General features: G+C 36.9%; 1 pseudogene; it reads left to right on the top strand.

Annotated features, from left to right (window-relative positions):
* Nucleotides 1-4,334: 4,334 nt before the first annotated feature.
* On the top strand, nt 4,335-6,381 carry LOC105036733 (mitochondrial arginine transporter BAC1-like; annotated as a pseudogene).
* The last annotated feature ends 7,691 nt before the right edge of the window (nt 6,382-14,072 follow it).

The following is a 14,072-nucleotide window of genomic DNA, read 5'->3' on the forward strand; positions in this document are numbered from 1 at the left end:
TCTTTTTGAAATTTGCAAGAGGAAAAGGAGGAGAGTTCTGATTGTGTAATGCTTCCAAAAAGATGGACCCCACGATAAGTGAATGGGCCCAGGGGAGTTTTGGGGTCATCTGATCTGATCCTGTACTATGGGTGGCAATTCTGTCAGATGGGACCAGCTTGGATTTAGGTTAGTCTTTCACGCATGCTCTTCGTTCAAGGTGTATTAGATTGAATCGGATCAGATCGAATTCGATCAAATTTATTATGATATTATAAACTTAGCAAATTAGAGGAATCGGAAAAATAAATCTTCATCTGCATGTGCTTGTATATTTGATAATTATCATTTCAACTGTAGCAAGAGATCGTGGTCGGATTCAATTAAATTGTATAGATTTTCGTTATGAGGTTTATATCTATGCCTACGATGGTTGCCAGACTTTTGGGTGTGAGATGCTATGCGTCACTTTTTTCTTTACATACACTCTTCTCCGAATAAATTACAATGAAAATTATTAGCGGCAACATTCTAAATAATCAAAATTGATTGGATGACATTGATCAATTAAATGCTTCTTCCTCTTGAATAGTGATGGGCATTGAATGTAGAAAACTAGTGACAACCAATTCGAATATTTTGAACTTTCGAGCTAATTAATGGGTTGAATTGCCCCAGCATATCAAATGCATACTTGATGCCTTTAGCTAGAGATTAAGGCGGAATGTAATGATTGACTTGATAATAATACAAGCTAGCTATCTAGCTTGTGACTGCTGAAAGGCAAGTGATGGAGAATTGTGGATGCCAAAAATTGTTTGCCAAGAAATCTTTTTTCTTTTTATTTATGAGAGAGAAGATTGTTAAGAGAGTCGGGCTAGTAATAAATGCAACTACCAATTAAATGAATTGCATGTGAAACCACTTTGTACTAAATTACTTTCTCATGTCGTGATAATATCCTTCTGGAGAAGAAAAGTTTTCTTTGTGCGGCTATATTGAAGTTTGGGCATTATGAAGTTTTTATCATCAAAAATATAAACTACGTATACATTTGGGCATTAGTTTTTCTTAGTATTCCTTGCTTAATTTGATGCCAAATTACTTTTCCATGGTATTATTAATAATATGAGAGTATTTTCTAAAAAGATACGTTGTTGTCTCTGAAATGGTCATGGTGGAGGTGGGGACTCTCAGGGTATTTAACATAAATCAACATAATCAAGTTGGCTGCAAGTTTGGTTATGTGTCAACTTTTTAGCATACTTCACTCAATCTACCAAAATCAATTAATCAAATATGCTAATAGAGAGTTACTTGTAAGCGCAATGTTAAATCCATTAAAAAATTATACCAATTTGCAGGTCTTAAAATTCAATATGGCAACCTAACAAGAGTAATAAACTTGATCACGCATCAGTTGAATGATGTGGTTAGCTGAATCCAGAAGAACACTCATGCCCTCGGTATCCTTTTATAGCCAAACTTACACTAATTGAAAGAATGCAAGCTATCTATTTCATGTAATCATTCCCTATATGGATGTCCTACACAATAAGATCTAGAAACCCAGTTATCTACTCGATTGGCTTGGTCATCCAACCAGCAATATAGGGAATTAAAAAGGTTTTAAGATATCTTAGGGATAATCTTCACATCAGCAGACTTATACAAGGTCATACCAACCATTATCTAAACTTCTCCTGCTTATTCTTCTCTTTAAATCAGCAAAGCAATTAAACTTTACATTTAGACTTTCCACCATTCTCCTTCAATTGATCATAGATAAAATAACAATAGCTTCTTGCTCCGGCAATGATAACTGAGGACATTTGTCGATCGAATGTGGTTTGGTATCTGTGCCATCCATGCAATTGGTTAGGGTTTACAGGGCAACACCTCAGACTAGTGTGGACTGACATGTAGTATGGCCCACAAGGAATCAATCTGCAATAGGGAAGTCATGTGCTGTTTGGTCAGAATAAAAACATTACCAAGTTCATTATTCCCACATGGACCCATCATTATTTAGTGAGACCGATGGTTAGCCAGCCATTTCTCAAGCTCTTTCAAACTACTTTTCTTTCCCTTTCTCTTTATTCTATCCTCTTTTTTATTATCCTTTTTCCATATAATTGTTAGGCTTTATGAGGTCTAACAATAGCTCGTGAAAGATAATCATTATTAAGAATTTAAACCTTGTAAACCTAGTTGGCCCATGTAAGAATTTAAACCTAGTATACGCTTATAATATAATTAGAGTCCAATGATGGGCAGGATTCATACCAAAAAAAAAAGAGTACAGATATTGGGTTTAGGAGCCCGTGTTCTTGCAGCTAGAAATTCTAAGACTACTCCAGGTCAAGTCTTGCCAGAATAATTCCATATCAACAAGGGTATTAGTGATTAACAAGTATACTTTAACCTTACTTTATTGTTTTATACATCATCATGATGGGCCTTGGCATTACAGATTTTCTTACAGTAATTTCTATCTTTATATTTTAATTATGTAAAAACCTTTTCTTTATAGATTTACATATCAATACATCCCGTATCCTTCAAAACCACACCTTGTCCTGTCACTTCAGTTCCTTCAAAAATCGGCGAGCTTTAATTGAGGGATCAGGGGTGGCGTAGACTTTAAGCATGTGATAGCTCAATATTGGAGCTCCAGGACATTAAGTTATATATATATATATATATATATATATATATATATATATATATATATATATATATATATATATATATATATATATATATATTTATATGGAAATATATTAGAAAAATAACTATGCATATATGGAGATATTTTTAATATATCTCCATATATGCATAGTTATTTTTCTAATATATCTCCATATATATATATATATATATATATATATATATATATATGCATGCATGTATGGAGATATATTAGAAAAATAACTATAATTTTTTCAGATAAATACACTTGCTACAAACAATCAAACAAGAAAAGTTTTGTTAATTGAGTTTAAGGGGCTAGTCTCAGTGGGAAATTTTTTAAAAATGATCAATTATGATTGATAAAAATTAACTAAACTGACCAAAGTCATATTAAGAAATTTTTGAAAAAAAAATTAAAAAATAAAAAAAAAAAATTGTATATAACTAATTGATTAAATATGGGTTTATATGCAACCTCTTACTTTTTAAAGAAATGACACGATGCAATCAAGTATATATCTTGAGGAGGCCAAATCCATAGTTTGGATCGGACTAAGCTAAACCAATGTTGCTCCAGTGCTAGTGTGCAAATCTAATATTAGTAGATTTTTTTTATTTTTTAAATAAAATAAAAAATTATAGTAATATTTTTTAAATTTTAATTTATTTATATTTTGATTTTATTAAAAAAAATTAAATAGATTTTAAAACTTTATAAACATAGTGAAGATATTCGGTCATCTATCTTCATTAGACGATATGATTATGTAAGAATCGTTTGAGGTATTAAATATTATAAAATATTATAAATATTGTTTTAAAAAAAATTGATTTTAATATAAAAATAAAGAGGAAGAAAAAAAAAATCAGACGTTCATCGTCAACGTCACCGTCTATGTTCGAGAACCTTCGACTCTCTATGCCCTCGCCCCATAGTGGCTTGGCCTCCGCCATGCGAAGATTGTCCACTAGCACTAGTGGCCCCACCACTCACAGGGCACGGACCTTGCCCCGCTCCTAACCACCTTACCCCTCCCTCGACCTTTCGTACTTCTACTGCTGGACTGAGGGCATCCTCCGACACTCCAGACCCACCCCGCCATAGCTGCCTCCCTCGCCCACCTTGATCTCCTCTCTGCCTCCTCCGTCGAGGACTTTCACGCCACCTATTCCCACGCCACCTACTTGCCCCCTACATCTTCAACCCTCGCTATTCCGAGTTCGTTAGCGATGCCCTGACCGCTGCCTACCCCCATATCTCCCTCTTCCACCTCGTTGACCCTTCCACACTCTCCCCAACCCGCCCCATCCCCGACCCCGCTAACGATAGCCTCACCACCCGCAACGATGCTGGGATCACCGTCACCAGCCTAGAAAGCCTCTTTGCTGTGCTCCCTAAGTTCAAGGACATCGCCCTCAACCTCTCCTGCAACATCCAGGATGCTGGCATGGCATTGGAAGCCCTTGGCCATAAGTGCCCCAGGATCAAGTCCCTCAAGGTGGGCCACTTTCATGGCATCTACAAGGCCACTTAGCTGCATCTCAACGGCATCTCTCTCTGAGGCGGGCTATAGTCCCTCTACATCAAGAACTGCCCCAATCTGACCGACGTCGGCCTCGCCACAATCATCCGAGGCTGCCAAATACTATCCAAGCTCGAGATGCATGAATATTGTAAGGTCACTGAGATTGGTTTCCAGAAGGCCGTGATGCTCCGTTCCACCTTTGTGGATGTGAGCACCTCTGGCTGCCAGTAGCTCAATGCCACTCGATCCCTATGTGCCATAGAGCCGATCTAGGACTGCATCGAGTGCCTTCACATCGATTGCGTCTGGGTCAGGATGCTCGAACATTCACCTGAGAATGCGGACGAAGCTTATTCTGAACCAATGAATTTTGATCCGCTCTTCCAAATACAGACTTTACATCCCTTGCTTGATATATTCTTTGAAATTATGCAAAATTTTAGTTTCTCAAGACAAGTGTGTCAATGATAGATACATAGCTTGCCAACCACATGAAGATGTGTTATGTTGGTTAGGGATGTATGATCAACAAATCACATTCTTGAACTCTGAAGGAATGCCCCTCTATAACTAAAGGTCCATCATTAATTTTATGTGCTTTTCCAAAACTTTTATGGCAAATTATCCTATATTTGGTTATTCAATTCAAATTGTAGCACTCTAATTGCCCTCTATCCTTAAGTGGCTACTTGTAGAAAATTCGTTTAATCTCCCTTTTCTAATTTTGACCAGTAAGAGGACTATATAAGGGGTTCATCATCTTCCTTTATTGGGATGGCATTTGAAAGCTCACTTCTCTTTGGAATTTATTCTCAAACAAAACAGTTATTACATGTTTCAAAACAATAATGAGTTAAGATTATTAAGTTCTAGTTTTGTGGTTTGATTTCACTTTGCTTAAAACGTAAGATGGTAATGTGATTGCATGCAAAATGCTATTGATCTAGACGTCATCACCATCTTAGGTGATAACTTGGTCGCTTGATGTATGTTTTCCATACCGGGAGAAGCTCAGAGCAATACACCACAACTCCACGTAATTATTCCTTCGGCAGTATTTGGTGAAACAATAATCAGCTTTGTACTATGTCCAGCTGAGCTGGTAAGGGTGTGAGCATTTACTACTCTCTTGTTTGTTATTCTCTTCCTTACGACGAATAATCTTTAAGTCATTCTATTTTGGACATGTAATGCTAAGTTTCTTCCAGTGTAGAATGCAAGTTCGGGGAAAGCATGCGCAACATACGTCAAATATATTGGTCCTCTAGATTGTGCCATCAAAAACATGGAGAATGAAGGGGTAAGCATATTCTTTCCTTTCCTTCATTCGACTATTATACTCTTGTGTTTCAATGTGATGATAGATAGACCACTATTTTCTCAGGTTGGAGATATATTTCTCGGTGGCTTAACAACTTTTCAAAGAGAATCAATTGGCAATGTAGTGTTCTTCAGCACTCACGAGTTATAGTCGTTGTCAAATGAACAAGCAGCTGAATTCTCCTTCATATATATACCCACAGCGACCAGTCAAAACTTTTAACGGATGCACGGATGGGCATCATTAGTGGAGGACTTAGTGGAATCGCTTTAAGCATAGAGAAGCCAAGTCTCTGGGATTCAAAGTAAATTATATTGTGTTTCACATTTTGATTTTACCGTGGGCAGTTCTGGTTAGCTGTCTTGCCATTGGATGTTGCAAAAACAATTATCCAGACTGCATCTGATAAGCATCCGACTAGCGAAGAGGTTGGAGTAGATGTGCTCAAAGCTGAGGAGAGTGGGATGGGAGCAACGAACAGCCGAGGCGGGAGGCGACGATGGCGACATAGTTGAGGTCCTCAAGCTTCTTGGCGAGGGCTGGGGAGAGGAGGTAGGGCTTGTTGGTGGAAACAAGGTGGCGGATGGCATGGGAGGTGAAGGCTTGGGAGTGGAGGTGTGCAATCTCAAAGTTGGAGAGGGAGTGGTAGATGTTGACAACCCGGGACAAGGTATTGGCGGCTTTGAAGGAGAGTATCCTGACGGTGGGGGTCATGGTGGTGCTGCCATCTTGCGGTGGTTGCAAGACCTCCTCCTTCTTCGCAGTGGTGGAGTTCTCAAGGGAGAAGACGGTCCGCATCTTATAAATCCAGGCCTCGGCCACAATGGCCGAAATCTTGAAGCAGATAGGCACCAAATCGATGCCTTTCCTCCTCCTCCTCCTCCTCCTCCTCCTCCTCTCTATAATTTTCAAAGTGATATCCAGATCCTAAGGACTTTTGGTCATTACTCATTTTCTATTGGATTGGCTGGGGCTCTTTACAATATTTATAAAATTTTGAGATTCATTTCAAATTTCTTTCTTTTAAGATTTAAATGTAAATAAGTCAAACTTTAAAGGATATCACTGTTATTTTTATAAAATAAAAATAAAAAAAATTGATATAAAAAATATGTTTGGTTGCTATGTTTCTATTTTTTTAAAAAAATATTGTGCTTCTTACCTAAAGGTTCTGAATGAGTGGCCTACGCGTCCCTCTTGCGTACACGAGGTAAAAAATTATACCAACTGCATTTTTTTTTTAAAATTGTTTTCGAGAATGGTGTGGGGTTCTAAATTTCCACTCGATCCAATATCATCCGGTCAAGGATCCAATATTGCAATGGATTTTGCGAGGTAGTTTGCTTCATCGCAAAGGTACTAATAACTGAAAATCAGGAAAAAAAACAGAATGGTGCATACTGGGTTGAACTTTAATGGCTTTGGGTACTTCTGTGCTGTTGGGAAGGAATCTGTGTAAAATTGGTTGAGCAACAAATATACATGTACAAGGAAAGAGCTTGTGATAGCCTAAAACCTAATTCAGCCCATAAAAATTCAAAAAAAAAAAAAAAAAAAAAAAAAACAGAGTAAAACCGGGAAGAAGACTCCCGGTAGGAGTCTTCTTCTCTGGCGAAACCCAGACAAAATCGGACTCCTAAGACCCCTCGGAGTCCTAGGATTTCCTATAAGAATACCCCCTCCCCCTTGAGATCGACCATCGGCCTCTTCTCCCTCTCTTTCTCTTCGATTTTTCCGAAGAAGAGCCGCGGGCACTGTTGGGTTTCTCGCCGTGATTGCCCGCCGACGAGGTCGCCGGAGGCCGATGTGAGTCTCCTTCTTCTTCTCCTCTTTCTTCTCCTTCCTCCCATGCTCCTGTGCGCGGCTGCCGGCGACGAGAGTCGCCGATTTCCGATCGAGAAAGAGACCATGTTTTTGAGGTTTTTTCTGTGGATTTTTCCGGCACCGGCGATTGAAATCGATCGCCGGCCACGCTCCTCCGTGATCGGGGGAGTGGCCCCCGTCGGCCGCCAGCCTCCGCCGCGGTGGCCATGGCCCGAACGGCCGATCAAGGCCGGAGGACCAAGGGTCCTCTGTTCCGGCACGGGAAGAACCAAGAAAAAGAAGAAAAGAAGAAAAAGAAGAAAAAAGAAAAAGAAGAAAAAAAAAGAAAAGAGAAAGAAGGAAAAAGAGAAAAAAGAAAAGGAAAGAAAAAGAAAAAAAAAGAAGAAAAAAGAAGAAAAAAAAAAGAAATGAAGAAAAAGAAAAGAAAAGAAAAGAAAAAAAAATAATAATAAATATATATATATATTTATATATATATATAAGTAAGTAAATAAATAAATAAATAAATAAATAAATAAAAAATAAAAAAAATTTGAAATTGATGAGAGAGAGAGTTTCTCTCTCTTCTTTCAGTCTGAACTCTGACTTTCTCTCTCTGGAATTGCACTTTCTCTCTCTACTTTCTCTCTCTAAAATTTTCTCTCTCTAGCTTGTTTCTCTCTCTCTTGATGGATTTCTCTCTCTAAAATTATCCTTCTAGGATTAGCATAGGGGAAGGCTTCATCTGATGATTCTGATCGAGTTTAGAGACGAGTCTGATTTTAAGCGAGATTTTAATTTTGAGATTTGTTAGATTTTAATTTTGAATTAAAATTAATGTAAAAATATAATTTTGGATAATAGGCACGGAAGAATCTCCTAGAAGTTAGTCGATCCGTTCATTCAGTGCTCCGTGAAAGGTAAGTAATAAATCATCTTCTCGAGATATTCCATATTTATTCTGAAAATAAATAATTATTCTCTGAAATTATGCATGATTTATGAAATTATATTTTGAAAGAAAAGTGCTTTCGAAATGTTATGGTATATTGATTTATGCACATGTTTAGTGAAAGATTATGATATATATTGTGGTACTAAGTGTTTTGATATAGATCGAATTTATGCTCTCAGCCTAACTATGTTTCAGTGGGCTCCGTCAATGGGGATTATACGTTGGTACTTTGTGGACCCTGCCAGTGGGGATTGTACGCTGGTATTTGTGGACCCTGCCAGTGAGGGTTGTGCGCTGGTATTTCTGGACCCTGCCAGTGGGGGTTGTGCGCTGGTATTCTGTGGACCCCGCCAATGGGAGTTAAACGTTGGTCATAGTCGAGGCTGTTGAGTTACGAGTGTTTTGAATCGAATCGGATTTATGATTATATTATATGTGAATATTTGAAAATATTGGATTTGCATTAAATCAGCATGAAATATATTTTTATGTTTAATTGCAGTATTATTCTTGAAAATTATATTATATCTGAAATATCTGGTAGAGATGCTTGTTACTTACTGGGCTGTCTAGCTCATTACCTTTCTTTCTATTTTTCAGATTCAGATAATTAATTTCGAGCGTGGGAAGAAATATTGGGACAGAGCTTTTAGAGGCGAGATTTAGCATTGTCAACTTCATTGAACTTAGATTTATTGTTTTAGTAAAAATTTTATTGGATGTAAGACATTTGATTTAATTACTTGAATTACAGTTGAATAATAATTATTTGAATTTATTCCGCTGCGATGCATTGATATCGTGATGAGATGCCTTGCATGCTTATGGAGAGAGTTCTTCATGAGTATGCGGCGGTTGCTGCGACCCTCGATCCACAAATCTCGGGTCGGGGGCGTGACAATTAATATGGTATCAGAGCATAAGTGGATAAATTATGACACATAGAATTTGACATAGTATGAGTGTAGGTGGATAAACATTAGGAATATTGGGATGTTAGAATATGAGCATCATAATAAACCCATCATAACAAATAGATAAATGAATCTAATAAGGTTTTACTACTACAAGGTTATCATGCCTCCCCGTAGAATGACAAGAACAAGAGTTTATTTATTTGAAGCAAAAGGGTATGAGTGTGACTGAATATGAAGCAAAATTTACAGAGTTAGCCAAATTTGCTCCGAGATTAGTGGATGGTGAGCAAGAACGTGTTCACAAGTTTGAGATGGGACTGAGAATTGAAATTCGAAAACAAGTGGTTCCATATGAATTGACAACTTATGCCGATGTGGTAAACAAAGCACTAATAATTGAAAGAGAAGTCAATGAAGAACGTATGGAAAGAGAAAGAAAGCAAAGAAAGAGAGCAAAAATCAAATGATACACAAGGGCAGAATAATAAAAACATCAAAAGATCAGCTAAGGGAGCAGTAGACAATAAAACTCAACAGATTGATGGTGAGCCGTGCTCCAGATGTGGCAAAAATCATGCAGACAAAGATTGCTATTGGAATATAGGTGCTTGTTTCAAATGTGGTCAGATAGATCATAAAATTGCTAGCTGCCCGCTAAATACTGAAAATCAAGTTGGCCAAAGAACTCATGAAGGACAACATAAGGGTGGTGGACAGATTTCTAAAAATCAGGGAAGAGTTTATGCGCTTACTCAACAGAATGCACAGGCTTCCAATACAATGGTGACAGGTATGAAAAATTTCGAGGACGAAATTTCTTTTTAGGGGTGAAGAATGTGATAGCCCAAAACCTAATTCAGCCCACAAAAGCCCAAAAAAAAAAAAAAAAAACAGAGTAAAACCGGGAAGAAGACTCCCGGTAGGAGTCTTCTTCTCTGGCGAAATCCAGGCAAAATTGGACTCCTAAGACCCCTCGAAGTCCTAGGATTTCCTATAAGAATACCCCCTCCCCCTTGAGATCGACCATCGGCCTCTTCTCCCTCTCTTTCTCTCCGATTTTCCCGAAGAAGAGCCGCGGGCACTGTTGGGTTTCTCGCCGTGATTGCCCGCCGACGAGGTCGCTGGAGGCCGAGGTGAGTCTCCTTCTTCTTCCCCTCTTTCTTCTCCTTCCTCCCATGCTCCTGTGCGCGGCTGCCGGCGACGAGAGTCGCCGATTTCTGATCGAGAAAGAGACCCTATTTTTGAGGTTTTTTCTGTGGATTTTTCCGGCACCGACGATCGAAATCGATCACCGGCCACGCTCCTCCGTGATCGGGGGAGTGTCCCCCGTCGGCCGCCAGCCTCCACTGCGGCGGCCATGGCCCGAACGGCCGATCAAGGCCGGAGGACCAAGGGTCCTCTGTTCCGGCACGGGAAGAACCAAGAAAAAGAAGAAAAGAAGAAAAAGAAGAAAAAAGAAAAAGAAGAAAAAAGAAAAGAAAAGAGAAAGAAGGAAAAAGAGAAAAAAGAAAAGGAAAGAAAAAGAAAAAAAAGAAGAAAAAGAAAAGAAACGAAGAAAAAGAAAAGAAAAGAAAAAAATAATAAATATATATATATATATATAAGTAAGTAAGTAAATAAATAAATAAATAAATAAATAAATAAATAAAATTTGAAATTGATGAGAGAGAGAGTTTCTCTCTCTTCTTTCAGTCTGAACCCTGACTTTCTCTCTCTGGAATTGGACTTTCTCTCTCTACTTTCTCTCTCTAGAATTTTCTCTCTCTAGCTTGTTTCTCTCTCTCTTGATGGATTTCTCTCTCTAAAATTATCCTTCTAGGATTAGCATAGGGGAAGGCTTCATCTGATGATTCTGATCGAGTTTAGAGACGAGTCTGATTTTAAACGAGATTTTAATTTTGGGATTTGTTAGATTTTAATTTTGAATTAAAATTAATGTAAAAATATAATTTTGGATAATAGGCACGGAAGAATCTCCTAGAAGTTAGTCGATCCGTTCATTCAGTGCTCCGTGAAAGGTAAGTAATGAATCATCTTCTCGAGATATTCCATATTTATTCTGAAAATAAATAATTATTCTCTGAAATTATGCATGATTTATGAAATTATATTTTGAAAGAAAAGTGGTTTTGAAATGTTATGGTATATCGATTTATGCACATGTTTAGTGAAAGATTATGATATATATTGTGGTACTAAGTGTTTTGATATAGATCGGATTTATGCTCTCAGCCTAACTATGTTTCAGTGGACCCCGCCAATGAGGATTATACGTTGGTACTTTGTGAACCCTGCCAGTGGGGGTGTATGCTGGTATTTGTGGACCCTGCCAGTGGGGGTTGTGCGTTGGTATTTCTGAACCCTGCCAGTGGGGGTTGTGCGCTGGTATTCTGTGGACCCCACCAATGGGGGTTAAACGTTGGTCATAGTCGAGGCTGTTGAGTTACGAGTGTTTTGAATCGAATCGGATTTATGATTATATTATATGTGAATATTTGAAAATATTGGATTTGCATTAAATCAGCATGAAATATATTTTTATGTTTAATTGCAGCATTATTCTTGAAAATTATATAATATCTGAAATATCTGGTAGAGATGCTTGTTACTTACTGGGCTATCTAGCTCATTACCTTTCTTTCTATTTTTCAGATTCAGATAATTAATTTCGAGCGTGGGAAAAAATATTGGGACAGAGCTTTTAGAGGCGAGATTTAGCATTGTCAACTTCATTGAACTTAGATTTATTGTTTTAGTAAAAATTTTATTGGATGTAAGATATTTGATTTAATTACTTGAATTACAGTTGAATAATAATTATTTGAATTTATTCCGCTGCGATGTATTGATATTGTGATGAGATGTCTTGCATGCTTATGGAGAGAGTTCTTCATGAGTATGCGGCGGTTGCTGCGACCCTCGATCCACAAATCTCGGGTCGGAGGCGTGACAAAGCTCCATGCTCGACACGTGGTGTATCAAACCTCCGGCGGTTGGCATGTCGGGAGAGCCATTGGCTCTATTTTAATGTATCAGATAGATTTTGAATAAAATTAAATTTTATAAATATATTATTTAGCAAATATATAACATGAGTTTTGTATTTATTTTATCCATATTTTTTTTAAGAGATTTTTCTTAAGTCATACTTGTAGGAACATGGATGTGAAAGCAATAACAATATTTATCTATTTCATCTACCTCATCTGAGCGTATACCAGCTATTATATGGGTAAATAGGAGGACAAGAGGGGAGGGAAGGGACAGAAGAGAGAAATTATAATAGGAGAAAGCTGTCAAACTAATAAGTCTTGATCATATGTCATGTCCTTCCTTTTGCTTTTGCACACTGCACCTGTCACTTAAGAGTAGAGCCTCAATTCATTAGATAGGAAAATTTGTGGTCCATTGTATATTTGGATTTTTATGGTTGTGTATCCTTATAAATACAAAAAATTATGGTATACCTTTGAAAATTTACTATTTACATGTAATTATTTTTTTATATATATATCTTTATAAATATTTGAAATCACGTATATATCCTTACAAATTTACTATTTGCATTATACTCTTATGAATTATTTATTTTTGCATGTACTCTTATATGATTAATTCAATAAAGGAAGGTAAAAAAGAAATTAAAGGTTATATATATAAATAGTAAATTTGTGGGACAATTTCAGATATTTTTATAAGGATATATATGTGTGTGTAAAAATTCTTATATTTTTCTTAAAAAAATATAAATATAAAAATTGAGTGAAAAGGCCCACCAGCCATTGCACAAAGGAGACAAAAGATAGATCCACTGGTCAACCAACTGCCATGGCACATGAATCCTCAATGCTTAACAATATGTCTAACTAGAATGATTTCCCATGAACTTTATATTCAGATACTATTTTAACTAACTCTTTGATTTAAAAAGTTTAAGCTATTCAAAATGATTCAATGATACATATCAAACTCATTATAACTACCACTTTATAATATAATTATCCTAGAGCATGTTATGTCCGCAACAAAACAAATGTCAACATTCTCTATGATCAAATGGACGGTATTATTGTCTTGTGCTTAGTCTCATATGCTGCAATATGATGATCATTACTTTTTCACCAATAAGGTAGATGAGGGAAGTGCCATCCCATAGAGAAAAAGAAAGAATTTGGACGATTGAAAAATTTTCACCTAAAGAATTTCTCAGAATGATCAAAATCCTGAAATCCCTAAGGATTATACAACTCAAGACCCGAACACCTGAGATCACTGAACTAATGCCAATCATGCCATTAAACAATGATTAAATTGAAGAAATTTTTTAAATTCTAAGGTTCTATAAGACAACACTCAAATAAATTTCATCATATATACTATCATATATTCATGAGGAATGCTATTATATCCACACTTTATGATTCGAGAATCAATTAAGATGGGGTCGTGGGTGTCGGCGGAAGGGTATTGGTGTAGATTTTGGGTGAAGTGGGTGTATTAGATATTTTTCTACCTTAAGTTGATATGGTGGGACCCTGCTTATAAGAGATTTTCAGAAGAGTGGACTAAATCTAGATCTGAATCTAGATCTAAATAAAAGGAATTGGTTAAAGAAAAAGCAGAAAGGAGATTGAATTGCATGGTTTCTTTTCACAAAGCAATCTATCTTATATACATTCTTTATTGTCACTTTGGAATCCACTCAAGTATTAATAGAACCTTCATCTAACTTTGACTCATGAACGCTAGCTTGCTCATTAAGCATTCCTTGAAGGGGTAAACCAAACACCCCACTATTTCACTCTTTAGTAGGCCCATTTTGCAGTTAAAAGGGGAAAAAAAAAAAAAAGGTTCAAACAATGTTCTTATAAAAGTGA

The sequence above is a fragment of the Elaeis guineensis genome, chromosome 5 (assembly GCF_000442705.2).
Source record: "Elaeis guineensis isolate ETL-2024a chromosome 5, EG11, whole genome shotgun sequence".
In the NCBI taxonomy this organism is placed as follows: domain Eukaryota; kingdom Viridiplantae; phylum Streptophyta; class Magnoliopsida; order Arecales; family Arecaceae; genus Elaeis; species Elaeis guineensis.